Source organism: Panthera tigris, chromosome A1 (genome assembly GCF_018350195.1).
Source record: "Panthera tigris isolate Pti1 chromosome A1, P.tigris_Pti1_mat1.1, whole genome shotgun sequence".
NCBI classification, from domain to species: Eukaryota; Metazoa; Chordata; class Mammalia; order Carnivora; family Felidae; genus Panthera; species Panthera tigris.
This window is the reverse complement of record NC_056660.1, coordinates 195,879,162-195,893,750: the sequence shown is the minus strand read 5'-3', so window position 1 is coordinate 195,893,750 and position 14,589 is coordinate 195,879,162. Positions and strand designations below refer to the sequence as shown.

General features: G+C 52.3%; 1 protein-coding gene and 1 long non-coding RNA gene across 3 annotated transcripts in view; one reads left to right on the top strand and one right to left on the bottom strand.

Moving 5' to 3' along the window:
* PPARGC1B (PPARG coactivator 1 beta) overlaps positions 1-14,589 on the top strand; it is a 105,169-nt gene that overhangs the window by 28,360 nt on the left and 62,220 nt on the right. The gene's annotated exons all lie outside the window — the stretch shown is intronic.
* LOC122240925 lies at positions 4,639-14,039 on the bottom strand. Its single transcript, XR_006220722.1, has 3 exons — positions 13,394-14,039; positions 10,947-11,087; positions 4,639-4,706 (listed from the first exon to the last, which is right to left on the bottom strand). It is a non-coding gene; the product is annotated as an uncharacterized LOC122240925 (long non-coding RNA).

Genomic DNA, 14,589 nt, shown 5'->3' with positions numbered 1-14,589 from the left:
TCTGTGTCTCCCTCTCTGCTCCTCCCCTGTTCATGCTCTGTCTCTCTCTGTCTCAAAAATAAATAAACGTTAAAAAAAAAAATTATTATTATTTTTTATCATCATATTTTGGTTTTGGCTTGAAAGGGGTTGGCTGAAAGAAGGAGACCAGCTGGAAAATCAAAATCCATATGGTTACAGGGTAACCAAGAAGCATGGGCTAAGGTATCTTCAGCAGGTTAACTACACAATAGCAGACCTGGCAGACTTAATGATCCACTGATCTATATACTTCAAGGTACCACTCATTAAGCTCTTTCTTAATAGGCCAGGCAATTTGATTTCAATTTCCTTGGCTCTAACGCCCCCGCAGAGAGACCTTCCCGGGCCATCCCTACGCACCCTTGATTCAGCTGCATCACCGTGCTTATTTTCTTCACTGCTTCAGGATGATGTCTGACTCACTTCTGTGTATACTGCTTTATTATCTCCCCTCCCACCAGAATGGCAACTTGATGGGGTGCTGGGGGAGAGAGACATGAGAAGAAGCAGGTGGAAAGTGCCTAACACTGGAATCACAGTCATTGATAACCAAAATGCAGGCAAGGGAGTTTCCCTCTAGGGATCTGATAGAAGGAAACCAAGTCAAATCTTGATTCAGGAGGTCGGGAAGGGGTGTCTGGGTGGCTCAGTCGGTTGAGCATCTGACCCTTGATTTCAGCTCAGGTCATGATCTCGTGATGGTCTCTTGGTCTTGAGATAAGGCCCGAGTTGGGCTCTGCTTGGAGCCTGCTTAAAATTCTCCCTCTCCCTTTGCCCCTTCCGCCTCTCTCTCTCTCAAAAACAAACAAAAAAGAAAAGAGGCAGCGAAGTATTAAGGGCATGCCCCAAGGTAATTCAGAAATTTCTTTTTAAGGCAAACTAATCCTATGGGCCAAAAGGAGGGAAGAGCCCTCTTCTTCACCTCTATTTATTAAATAACAGAAGACCTCCTTTGGACTAGGGAAGACACACTGGAGGCGTCAAATCAGCCTGGCCTGTGTCACTTCCCTTCTGGAAGGCACTGAGATAGTCCACTGGCATCTTGTCTCGTAAATGGTAAAATGAAGACCAGAGCTGCCTGCCCGGGGCCATGTGGGACTGGAGGCACCCAGAGCTGAGGGAGAACCCTCAGGGCAGAAAGGGGAGAGGTGCTCATTCTTACCTGAAATCTTTCCTTTAAGACATAATAGGCTGTGTGGCCTTGGGCAGGTCACTGAGACTCTCTGAGCCTTTAGTTCCTGATTTCCAAAAGTGGCCGTAATATGTCAGCTTCTGCAGGATTGTTTTTTAGGATTAAATAAGATTAAGCACCTGGCAGGACCTGCCAATAAATTGCTGAATTTATTTAAGGCTCTTATTTTAATAAAGATATTTTTTAATGAATGCGTGAAGAAATTTCATGATTACTAGCCTGTGCTACATGAGCAGAACTTTACCTCTGAATCTTTAGGCAAAGTTTGGACTTATAATAGACCTTGCCATTCAGAGTTCTGCCACCTAGTGGCCGCTTACCCAAATTGCAGGTTCAGGGTTTTTTTTAGTTTAATAAAGTATTTATTACAATTATTATTATTATTATTATTACTACCATATTTTGGTTTTGGCTTGAAAGGGCTTGGCTGAAAGAAGGAGACCAGCTGGAAAATCTAAATCCATATGGTTACAGGGTAATCAAGAAGGATGGACTGAGGTGTCTTTACCAGGTTAACTACAGAATAACAGACCTGGCAGAGACGTAATGATCCACTGATCTATATGCTTAAAGGTACCACTCATTAAGCTCTGTCTTAATAGGCCAGGCAATTTATTTTTATTTTTATTTTTTGTAGCTTTTTCTTTTTTAACATTTATTTATTTTTGAGAGACAGAGACAAGGTGTGAGCAGAGGAGGGGCAGAGAGAGAGAGGGAGACACAGAATCTGAAGCAGGCTCTAGGCTCTACGCTGTCAGCACAGAACCCTATGCAGGGCTCGATCCCACAAACCGTGAGACGATGTCCTGAGCTGAAGTCAGATACTTAATTAACTGAGCCACCCAGGCGCCCCAATAGGCCAGGCAACTTAATTAGCACTTTGCATACTTTGCATAGCAAAGGACTACTATCCTTCCTAGTCCATTCTGCATAGCAAGATCAATATTAGTAGTACCATATTTCAAAGGGGGGAAACAGGCTCACAAGTAACTGAGTCACTTGCTTGATGACAGTACATAGCCAGCCCATGTATCAGAGGAATTTGAACCAGGCAGTCTGATTCTGAAGCCTGTGTGTGATCTTAGCCTTCTTACCATCTCTCAACCAAGGCCAGGCCAAATATCTGCTCTGTTTCTGGACCCTAGAGAGGTTAGTGGGTTACGTTCTTGGTTTCTGCCTGCAGCTGACCTAAAGAAACAGTATGTCACCCCAGAACCCGGGTTTACACCCTATAGTCCTGATTACAGAGCACCCATCATTTCACTGGATCCCACTGAAGGCAAGTATAAGATGATGGAATTATCTGTTCCTCCCCTTGCTCCCTCCCCCCAAATCAGGTGGCTGGCCTCTCTCTTTGGGAAGGTGGATGTTCTCTGAGTGGCTCTGAGAGAGAAGCAGGTTTTCTGCTTGCACTTTGAGAACATGAGTGTGAACCTACCCACCATCAGCAGGGAGGTGGCTGGAGCGTAAGGAGGAAACAAAACCACTGTGTTTCTTTCCAAGTCCATTTGGCTGACGGTGCAGGCCTGGCATGACTGGTGTGGAGATGAGGACCGGTCCCCGCATTGAGCGGGCAGAGGGCTGTCCTAGCAACTCCCTGGGCCCCGGCGAGGATATCCTCCTGGGCCAGGGGAGGAAGTCTGCCCCACGCTAGGAAACAACAGGCTTCTTTCTGTACAGTTGGACGCCTCTGCCCATTTCCCACGCTGGCTTGGCTGGCAGGGAAGGGTGTGGGCTGGGGTGTAAAGTTCATGGAAGCGGGGCTGGGACCTGAGGGGGTGTTTGTGCAGAGAGCTTCAAAAGCCCGCAGATGCAATCCTGTACCTCCAGCCTTTTCCCCTGCTTCAGGAGATGTGTCTGGGTGAGGCCAGCTGGAAAGATTCCCTGATAATAAAATAATTGTTTAGAAATGATAGTTTATTCAGGGCTCCCAAGGGAAGCCCTGCTTTTCCTTCTTCCTGCTTTTCTCTCTGAGCTCATGGGACACCAGAAAACTGAGGATGTGTGGAGAGATGGTGTGGGGTCTAAGACTTTATTGAAGGGGAGAGTCAGGTTTTACAACTTCAGAGGGAATCTAGAGCCTTGTTTTCAATGTAAAAAGTCTAGAAATCTAGAACCCTCTCAAATCATCAATTTATGGAGATCCTTTGGTTTCACATTCCTCCCGAAGTGAGGAAGCTTCTCTCAGCATCCCCAGAAAATGCTGTACCCACTTATCGGTGCACCTCCTGAGACAGAACATTTCATTCCCACTGCGGGGTATCCCATTGCGTTTGGACATCTGACAGCTTAGCTGTTCCTTTTGTTGAGCTGAACTTCTCCCTGGAACTTTCTAGCATTTGTCCATATTCTTCTATGTAACATCTTGCATTTCCCCCTTACAAATGGTAATCAAGGTGGCTAAATGATAAAGAGCAGGAGAGGTGGGTTCTCCCTGGGACAGGAAGCGCATCGAGGGTGGAGGAATTTGCTTTTCCCCTCCTTGGGTCTTTGCCCACAGTGGAGGGACCCCTGGCCACTTCCTTCTTCTTTGGGCTTTAGTTTCTTTACTTACACATTGATTGGGGGCTGTATTAGCTTTTCTATTGCCGCTATAACCATTTCACACTAACATAATGGCTTAAAGCAATACAAATTTATTGTCTTTTAGTTCTGGAGGTCAGAAGTCCAGAACAGGTCTCACTGGGCTAAAATCTAGCTGTTGGCTGGCCCATATTCCTTCCTGGAGGCTCTAGGACAGAATCCATGTCCTTGCCTTTTCGAGCTGCTAAAGGCTGCCCACACTCCTTGGCTTGTGGTCGTATTGCTCTAACCTCTACTTATATCATCGCTCCTACTTCTGTGGCTCTGACCCTCCTGCCTCCCTCTTATAAAGACCCTGTGATTACATTGGGCCCACCGGATAATCCAGGATAATCTCCCATCTCAAGATCCTTAGCTTAATCCTATCTGTAAAAACGCTTTTGCCTTGTAAGGTGACACATTCATGGATTTGGGGGATCAGGATGTAGGCATCTTTGGGGGACGTCGCTTGCTGTAGGGATGAACTCCATGATCTCTGGAGCCCCCTCAGCCATGTGTTAGCTCAGCACTGCCCCTCAGATGCACCCCCCCCTCCTTCCCTCTGGGTTGCAGGACCCCCTTTCTCTTGCAGAGTCTGGATTCCTAACAGGCAGAAATGCTGAGGTCCTGGAGGTGCCTACTCTGGCCGTCAGATTCTGTTCAATTTTCTTATGACTCAAGTGAAAACGCACCAAATTTTTTTACCTTCCAGGAGCCATATTTCTGTTGTCCAGTAGTACCCCTCAAAGTGCAGAGAAATATGACCTTATCTCTGCCCTCAAAAAAAAGTTGATCATTCAGTTAGGAGGAGACATAGGCAGTCAGTAGCTCTGTGCCCTTAGCAAGTAACTTACCATCTCTGAGTCTCAGTTTCTCCATCTGTTAACTGGGAATAGTAGCACCTTCTTTTTCCTCCAAGGGTTGCGTTAAGCTAAAAATCAGGAAATATTATGGAAATACAAGGGTTTATTGGAATGGTATGAGATACCTTGAGCAATACCAGAGCAGTCATAAGGACTTACGTGATTAAACATGACTCAAAATTATTATAGGGTAAGGCCGGCTATGGCTTAAGTTGGTGGGGGCCACTCTGGAAGAGTTGAGGACCTTGGGCTTTGGAAAATCATCACCACTGCCAAATCGCATATTCTAGAACCTCGAAGAAATGGAATGGCTGGTTTATTGAGGCTAAGACAAGAGTACAAATGGAAATTCCCAGCCTGCATAGTGTGGGGTCTCATGCACACACACGCAGGTGCCCCCAGCTGAGTGTCCAAGCTCCTTCTGCCTTTTTCCCTGCAGCCGACAGCTGCTCAGTCACCCCTTGAGCCTAGGAGTAGAGTACGTGTACCCTGTGTGTGCTGTGCTGTTGTCCTGTGGATGATGGACCTGAGTGGGGGCGGCAGGGGGAGGTCTGCACAGGGTCTGGGAACAGGCTCAGCGCCATTTAGGCATTTGGGGTCTGGGGGAGGGCCAAAGCAATGCCCTCTAAGATGCAAAACCCAGAGCGAGGGCCCTGATTGCCCAGGTCTAAAGAGCTATTAAGGGGGCAGGGTTGTGGGCAAAGGCACGGAGGCGGGATCTAGCCGAGTGTGGTCTCAGACCTGTGAGGTCAGATTTTGGGGGTGGGGAAGGCATGGAGTAATGGGTACCACATATCATGTTGTACTGTGTGCTACAGAAATTTTAGTAGAAGTGTTTTCTTTTCCTCTGCCAATTTTATGTAGAAAGATATAGCAAACTGTATTTCTTTTTCCTTGTTCTATTTGCCTATCTGGTAGCACCAATTATTATTATTATTATTTTTAATGTTTATTTTTGAGAGAGCGAGCGAGAGAGAGCAAGAGAGGGAGAACACGAGTGGGGAAGGGGCAGAGAGAGAGGGAGACACAGAATCCGAAGCAGGCTCCAGGCCCTGAGCTGTCAGCACAGAGCCTGACACGGGGCCCGAACCCATGAACCCTGAGATCATGACCTGAGCCAAAGTCAGACGTTCAACCCACTGAGCCACCCAGGCGCCCCTGGCGGCACCAATTAAAAAGCCTTACCCATGGGGCGCCTGGGTGGCTCAGTGGGTTAAGCGTCCGACTTCGGCTCAGGTCATGATCTCGTGGTCCGTGAGTTCAAGCCCTGCGTCAGGCTCTGTGCTGACAGCTCAGGGCCTGGAGCCTGTTTCGGATTCTGTGTCTCCCTCTCTTTCTCTGACCCTCCCCCGTTCATATTCTGTCTCTCTCTGTCTCAAAAATAAATAAACGTTAAAAAAAAAAAAAGCCTTACCCTACCTTACTTCTCATGGGTTTGCTGGTAAATGGATAACAACCGGCTGTGGGGTCGTCTGAGGAGCCCGGAATTTTAGGATTTGCCAGGTTGCGTGATGTAAATTTCCCTACTGTGGCCAATTTCACACCACCACTGTGATGCCACTGAATACCTCTCCAAGCTGGCTCCGGCTTTCATCTGCTTTACATTTCATTTTAATCCTCAAACGATCTTGTGATTTGGGTGCATCATCCCAGATTTGCAGACAGCAAACAGACTCAGAGAGGTGAAGGTTTCCAACCCAGGCCTGCCAGATTCCTAACCTGAGGGTGCTATACTGAGCCTTTCTCCCTGTTGTAGACTTAATTCCGTCCCGACCCCCCGCCCCAAAACCCTGCCCATTATTGTATTGATGCCCTAAACCCCAGTGTGACTGTACCTGGGGACAGGACCCTTAATGAGGTAAGGTTAAGTAAGGTTAAGTGAGACCCCGGAGAAGAGGCCACGTGAAGACACGGCAAGAAGACAACTGTCTATGAGCTGAGAATCCTCACCAGAACCAACCCTGCTGGCACTTTGGTCTTTGGTCTTGGACTTCTAGCTCCCAGAACTGTGAGAAAATACATTTCTGCTGTTTAAACCTCCCAGTCTTTTGTTCTGGCAGCCCTGGCAAATGAATCCATTCTTTTTTCTTTTTTTACGTTTTTAAAAATGTTTGTTTTTTTGAGAGAGAGAGAGAGAGAGTCGCCGAGGGGCAGAGAGAGAGGGAGACACAGAATCCGAAGCAGGCTCCAGGCTCTGAGCTGTCAGCACAGGGCCCCACGTGGGGCCCGAACTCACGGGCTGTGAGATCATGACCTGAGCGGAAGTTGGACGCTTAACCAACTGAGCCACCCAGGTGCCCTGCAAATGAATCCATTCTAATAGTGTGGCCCTAAGACCCCAGGGCCATAGGCATTGTCCTGCCAGCTTTTTTGCAGGAGATTTGGCCTTGCAACAGGTCCTGGGGAACGTCTGTGCAGCAGGACCTTAGAGGTCACCCCTAAGGTCTCTTTCCCGGTGACCGGTGCTGTCGCTGCCAGACCTCACGTTGCCTCTCCCCTCGCCACACCAAGGTCAGTGAGGGCTAGATAGAGCCCCAAAGGCATAGAGGGTTGCAGGGGCATTTCTTTCCCCCAAGTGCTGGTGTCAGCTGTACTGTAGGGATTCTCAGGGGGTTGGCATTCAGTGTCAGAGCCCTTGGGAGCTTTGAAAAACTCTCACCCTTCTGGTCTACTAGCAACTCCCTGTGAGTTCAGCCAGGGTGACTGATCTGGAGAATGTGACTGAGAATTGGGGTCGGGGTGGGGAGGAGGGGAGACGGTAGGTCCCAGAAGGGCCAAGAGGAGAGTTGGGCGGGCAGCTGGACTCCCACGTGGCTTCTGATCTGTGGCTGCGGGGTGTGGTCAGGGTGCACATCATACAGTGAGAGGAACCAGCAGAGTCCAGAAGCAGGTTGGGCATACCACAGCCCCACGCTGTATTGGGGGTGGAGAGCCCTTCGAGGGTCCGCTCTGACCTACCACGTGACCTTTAGATAAGCAGACCCAGGAGCAACGTTTGGTGTTGGGTCAGAGCAGCTTTGGTGGTGAAGGCCTTTGCTGTGAGCGTGCTGGGCTGGTGGTGATGACGTTCTAGGAGGGAGTTTGGCAGGGACATTGTTGGACCCCGTGGATGGTAGGTTAGGGTGTGGCGGGTCTGTGTCATGCTGGCTGTTGGGGTTTGTGCTAATGACGTCGCGGCTTTTGGTAACACGGACGTGGCTGTGGGGGCTGCATGGTGTTGCCGTGACCTTTGTTGTGTTTTCTAGAACTGAGCAGTGGAGGTGGTGCACGGGGCGGGGGCGGGGGGTGGGAATTGGTGGCACAGTGCTTGTGACCCTGCGAAAGGCGTTGTGCGCCGGCTGTGGTGCTGTTGGAGGATGGTGTTTTCTCCCGGGCTGTGGTGCTTGCTGTTTTTGGTTACCAGTGCCAGCTGGGCTGGTGCTTTCAGTCTGTGACTCCTTGGTGTTTGGGGCGGCCACACGGGCTTTGACGGGGTTGGGGGACAGAGGTTGCTAAGATGAGGGCTTCGGCAGTCAGGTGAGACCTACCTGCCTTTGATTAATCAAAACAGCCCCAGAGGAAGCACAGCCATGCCCCCCAAGCCTGATGCCCCCAGTGCCCCCCTAACATCCTGTCGGTGTCTCTGGCTGGTGTTTTGGGGAGTGTGGCTCATGACTGAATCTGGCAGTTGGTTTTTCTCAGCCGATGCCTCCCGCCCCCACAGAGGGAAGCCGGCTGTGGCTCCTTGTCTGGCTCATGGGCCCAGGATAGGGCGAGACAGCTTCTACTGTCCCTGCCAGGCTGCTCTCCTCCAGCCTGACCCCTCCTGGTCCCCTCCCTTTGAAAGGAAGCCCCCACCCCCCACCCCAGCCCTGTGAGGTTCCACTCTCTTGAATGACTGTTGAACTCCTGCTCACTCTTCAAAGCCTAACTCCTCTTCCAGGAAACCTCCCTGATTGACTTTCTCTCCCCAACCCTGAGTGATCTCTGCCCATTTGGGCTTCTACCGGGCGTTGCTGTTGGGACCACTTACTCCCAACTTTGCATGTTGCCTCCCCACTGGATTTTCTCCTTGCTTAAGCAAGCATTTATTGGGTACCCAGCATTTGCCAGCAGTGGGCAAGTGAACACAATAGCATCCCGTCTTTGTGGAAAGGGATGAGGTTGGGGGAAGACAGACATTAATCAAGGATCCAAATCAGTACGTGGCTGCACATTGAGAGAGTGCTACGAAGCTACCAGATGTGGTGGGCGGGGGGGGGGGGGCACTCAAAAGCCAGGAGGGCCCCTGAGGTGGCCCAGGCAGGGTGGCTTTTAGCCTCGCTGGAGACCGAAGGTGGAAGCAGGTAGAGCAGCGGGGATCGGCCTTCCAGGGAGGAGGTGAGTGTGAACTTCTGCAGGAGACCTGATTGCCTGGGCTCGATGGTGACTCTCTGGGACTGGGTGACTGTGGTCAGGGCCCAGGGTGCCAGGCCCTCCTGCACCTTCCTGGTATTTCTCCAGGATGTCCGTGCTCTGTCCCCAGGATCCCACCCCGCCCTGCGTGGGGCCCCACGGCAGCCTGCATGGCCAGTCCCTCAGAAAGGAGGTATCTGCTGGTGTGCCTCAGGGTCCCAGCCGGAGCCCTGCCTGTTTTGGCCATTTTATAATTAAATTTTTTTTTTTTTAACATTTATTTATTTTTGAGACAGAGAGAGACAGAGCATGAACGGGGTAGGGGCAGAGAGAGAGAGGGAGACACAGAATCGGAGGCAGGCTCCAGGCTCTGAGCCATCAGCCCAGAGCCCGACATGGGGCTCGAACTCACGGACCGCGAGATCGTGACCTGAGCTGAAGTCGGACACTCAACCGACTGAGCCACCCAGGCGCCCCTGTTTTGGCCATTTTAGCACCAGTTAGGAGAGCAAATGAGGCCTTTGTCCTGAGTTCAGCTCTGCCCTGATGCCCTTCGTGGAGAGGCCAGGATGATAACGACATCTGAGCCCCATTAGGAAGTCGAGGGCTTGGTACCTTGTAGCAGCCGTGAGGCAGGGAGCCTGGCGAAGCCCCCTGCCCCACTCTGTTGAGAGGGCACAGGAGGGTTGCCGCTAACTAACTGTGTGCAAGAGCCCCAATTTCCCCACCCACAAAATGGGGCTAAAAATATAACATAGCTTTATATCCTTACAAAGTGTAACTGGGGTGATATAGGTAAGGCACTCAGAAGTGGGTGTGGCACGGAGTAAGGGCTCAATAAAGATTCACTGCTGCTGTCGTCCTGCCGGGGTCTGGTCCCATGATGAACTACTTGACCACAGGGATCACAGCTGAGTATTAAAGTGGGGCTTGGGACGATCTCTCAGACTCCCAGCTTTCACATTGGTTCATTGGGCATGCAGGCTGCGTCGCATATAACCCAGGCCTTTCAGGGAGTCAGGTGTTCAGGGATACGCATGACTGAGTGGCTGCCCCAGGTGTGACCTGCCTGCTGGGCAGGGTCTGAGCCTCGCCCGATCTCCCCTCTGCCTCTGCCCTGCACTGAGCCCCATACTGTCCTTTGCAGCTAGGCCCCGTTGGCTTGCTCAGAAAATGGCCACAGTCCTCCAGGACCCGCTCAAGGGATGAGGTGGCAGGTTTGAGAGCTGAGGGCCTTGTGCCCAGGGGTTGGGTTCTATCCATAGAACCCCCAGAGTCCTCTGGGGAACTGGTTCACAGGATGGATGATACCAGGCCCCATCCCAGGTTTTCGCTTGGTCCGGGACTGGGATTGGTCTATGGGTTCTGGAGTCCTCGTGCGTGGGTAGCTCTGACATAGCTAGCCCACAGACTGGCATTTGGAGGCCATGAATCCACATTGAACAGAAAGGAAACTGAGGCCCAGCGTGGGAAGTGGAGACTTGGCCGAGGCCCCAAAGTGGGTGATTGGCAGAGCTGAAACCTCAGTCCAAAACTCTGGACTGTACATCCAGTGCTCCTCACTGCCCAGCATGGCCTTTTGTGGTGGTCCCTCCACCTCAGCTCATGTGAGACTTGGGACCACGGCCCAACTGAACAACATGTCCCCCAGCCAGAGAGCAGGGTGAGTTGTGGCTTGTGCTGGCCGAGGTGGGGTAGGCACCAGCAATGGGGCTGGTTACACAACTTCACCTGGACTGGCCTCCCTTTCCTCATTTGGTGGGCGTGTTCATGCACAGTGATGGGTGTGTGAGGGGTGTGTAGGGGTGTGTAGGGGCAGCTCCCTGCCATGGAGGCCTCTGGACAGCCTCACGTGGGTGAACTCTCACCCCTCCTCGGGGTTTTATTGCAATAGCCATAACTGTGGGGGCAGGGGCAGGGACATAGCAGCAAACCTGTCATCCGCCAACTCTCTGTAACCTTAGACGGTTTCCTTGGCCTTCAGTTCCTTCTCTTCGAAGGAGCTCATCATTCTTGCCCTGCCCACTGCCTGGGTTGCTTGGAGGGTACAGTATAGTGAGGCATGTACAGGCTTCCTGGAAGGGAGAAAATCATGTCTGAGATGTCACACAAGCGGAAACTCCCCTTACAGCGCCCATGGCAGACAGAACTAATCAATCACCATACTCTGTCCTCTGAACCTGGACAGATTCCTTTGCCAAAACAGGGCTTCGGGCAGACTTCCCAATCCATTGGAGCTGGCACTCGAGACCAACATTTTCTGAGCGATCTAGAAAGGGATGCTGAGTCTGCAGCTGGGCATGTCTTGTATTGAAGGCTTCAGCTAATGATACCTACTTCTCTTCGTGTCCTAGGATGGGAGCCAGGAAGTACTCAGGGCTCTGGGTCTCTGGCTTTCGGCTCCGCGTCTGTCTTTTGACTCTCTTCTCCCCTTTCCCCTTTCCCCCTGCCCTGTGCCTCTCTCCACAGTTGGCACGGAAGGGAGTTGTGGTGCTAGGTGCTGGATGGTCCATAAGGAAAGTAAATCAAGTGAGATAGAGATGAGTTAATGGATAGAATCCTCCCTTCTCCTCCCTGACCTCCCCTTAACTGGCTTCCAACACAACCAAGCTGTCTGAGGCCAACATTGCCCCCTAGTGGTGAGCACTGAGAGCATGCTGACTGTACCATGCGCTCTCCATCGTTCCTTTTCTTCCCTGCCCAGGCATGACCTCATCGCGTTACCTCCGTCTTGGTTACGAGCTTTCTTTTCCACTCCTACACTTCTCTGACAGGTGTCATAGGAAAGACAACAGAGCATAGGGATAAAGGTCATGAAGGGGCACTAGGCTGGGAGCAAGAGGAGTTGACTATAGCTTCCTTCCCATTGATACCTTACTGTGCGACCTTACTGTGCGACCAAACTCCTGCCTCTCTGTGGGCCTTAGTTGCCCCGTCTGCACTGTAAAATTGGCCTATGTTCAGTGTGTCCTGAAAGGGGTGCCAAAATCCTTTTAGTCTGGACAGCTTTTCACCGCATGTAGGACTGCCCGTGCAGTCGGGACAGTTAGCATCTCAGGCACCCAAATCATTGTACCAACTTGGAGCTCGCAAATGCCCCGTAGCAGTGGTACCGCCCACGGTTGGCATCCGAGACCAGGGGGCCTTGAGATCATGCACGAGGTGGATGCTTCCTCCTAGGGTGCGGTGAGTTCACCAGGTGGCCCGGGGAATGGTCCACCCAGAGGGACCGTGGCCTCAGCCTTTGGACCTGCGTTTGTATCTATGCTCAGCCACTTGCGAGCCCTAAGCCTTCGGACAAGTTTGAACAAGACTGTGTGGTTCTCAGACGAGGATAGAAATAGCCCGGTAACCCTTTCCCTCTAGCAGCAGATGGGGTGAGGTGCTCTGCGTGTACTCGAGGGCAGGCACCCTCGTACTCCTGACTGGCTCCTGGCCCCGACTCCTAACCCCAACCCCTGCCCCCGCCCTTCCACCACAGGAACAACCGTTTCCTGCGCCTTGCGCTTTTTTGTTTGCAAGAGGGAGGCTGTTAATCTCATTTGCGGGTGTGGGGCCTGCGGCTCAGAAAGGTGGTGTGACTGGGCTTAATTAAGCAGCAGGGTCAGGGTTAGGACTCCATCTGTGTCCATTTCTGTCATTGTCGCTGTGTGTCCTGGGTCTCAGCTACCGTTTATCGAGCGTTATGCTGTGTGCCAGGGCTTTGGAGAAATGTTCCCAGTCATCTCAAACACACACGCACACATACACACTCTGCCCACTTTACAGATGTGGAAACTCGTCTTCTGAGAGAAGTCCCCAAATGCGTGCCAAGGCTGCCCAGGTTGGCACAGCCAGGATCCGAGGCTGCTCCCTCTGTCTCCAGAGCTTGCCCCCCCCCCACCACCCCACATCTCTTTCCACTTACCTCCCAAAGCCCCCCACCCCCTGGGCCATTGCCAGGCCATGCTCAGTGGTAAGGCCTGGCCTGAGTTGTGCTGACAGCCAGGAGTGGGAGGGGGCACACTGGGCTCTGTGCCCAGGAATGTGTTGGGAAATTCCACTGCCATCCCACGCTACCCTCCCACGCTGGGGAGGAAGAGTTAAGTGGCTGCCTCGTCCCTTATGGATCACGGAGGCCTCTTCACTCCTTTTACAGCCTGGGTCTCCTCAGGAAACTGCCTGTGGCGCCCCCCCCCCCCCCCGCCCCTCCATCCCAACTTTTTGCCTTCTTTGGTCCTCTCTCCCCATGAGGCTGTACCGCCCCACCCCCTCCCAAGCTCTAGCTTCCCAAGCAGGCAACACTTGGAAGTAGGGATTGAAAGCTCTCTTCTGACAACACACGCAGAGTGGCCGGCTGCTCACGCGTACGGACCAGCATCGGCTGGTTCTCGGCACATACCTTGTGCTCTTGGGGAGGGCATGCGGGAGGCTTCCCCCGGACCGAGGGCAGTGAGGGGGCCTGTGTCCCTGGCAAGAAGATTTCGTCTCTCTCTTACCCCCAGCCTACAACTGGGCAGGAAGTGAGGAGGTTTGTGAGGCTTCTCGACTCCACCTGGACCTCCAGTGGCCAGAGAGAACCCCGACGGCAGCGGAAGGAGGCTCTGAGCAGGGCTGCGGGCTCTCTGGGTCAAGGGGATTTTCAAGGCTATCTATCTCCTGGAGACCACCCACCATCTGGTGCTTGCATCCCCCTGCCACCCCACCACGCAGGCTGTGTTTGCACACGCCCAGTCTCAGAGCCCTCACTACCTCCAAGGCCGCCTGGAACCATCTTTGGGCGGCTCTGGCTGTCCCGGGGCTTCCTTAGGATAAATAAGCTACAGGCTTAGCTTCGTGGGACCTCACAGAGTGAAGCTCACCCCTCCCCTGCAAGTCCCAGCTCTTCCCACCCCCTTCCGCCCAGGCTCTCCCGCCAACACAGGAGACCAGACATCCTGGATCTGTAACTGTCTGGCTGTGGCTGGCTAATCTCAGACAAAATCTGGCGCTTATGGCCTCAGTTTCCTTATTTGAAAAAAAGGAAGTGGGACTGCGTGATCTCAGAACCTCCCCTCCACCATTTTCTAGGAGTCCATGGGAGGCAATTATCCAGAAGGTTCTAGAACCATCACACAGGGGAGAGATGACCTGTGTCTGATGTCTTGTGTTTGACAGTGAGTTTTCTGGCAGACCAGTCTTAGGGAGCAGGTGCCCTAGACTAGGTCCCAACAAGACCTGGTTTTTGAATGTCACAGATTGAAGGGCCCTCCTCAGCCCCTCCTCAGAAGGGTCTTCCCTAGATTTCTGTTGACTACTAGATAGTTTCAGGCTCCTCCTCACGACACCGAAGCCCCATTATGATCTGATCACAGCCAGGCTCTGAATCGGAGCGCAGCTGCGGGAGAGTCCTGAGTTTTGAGTCCCACCTCCGCTGCACCTTGGCCACCCACCATGGGCGGATCAGTAAGCCTCTCTGACCTCGAGTCTCCCCATCTTTTAGACAAAAGCAAATTCTGGTGCCTCATAAGCGCTCAGAAACAGGCACTCCTGCGTCTGGGGGAGGGGCTGCCTCTTCTGCCCTCAAGGTCAAATTTTGGTAGCCCTCCCCCCCCAGAG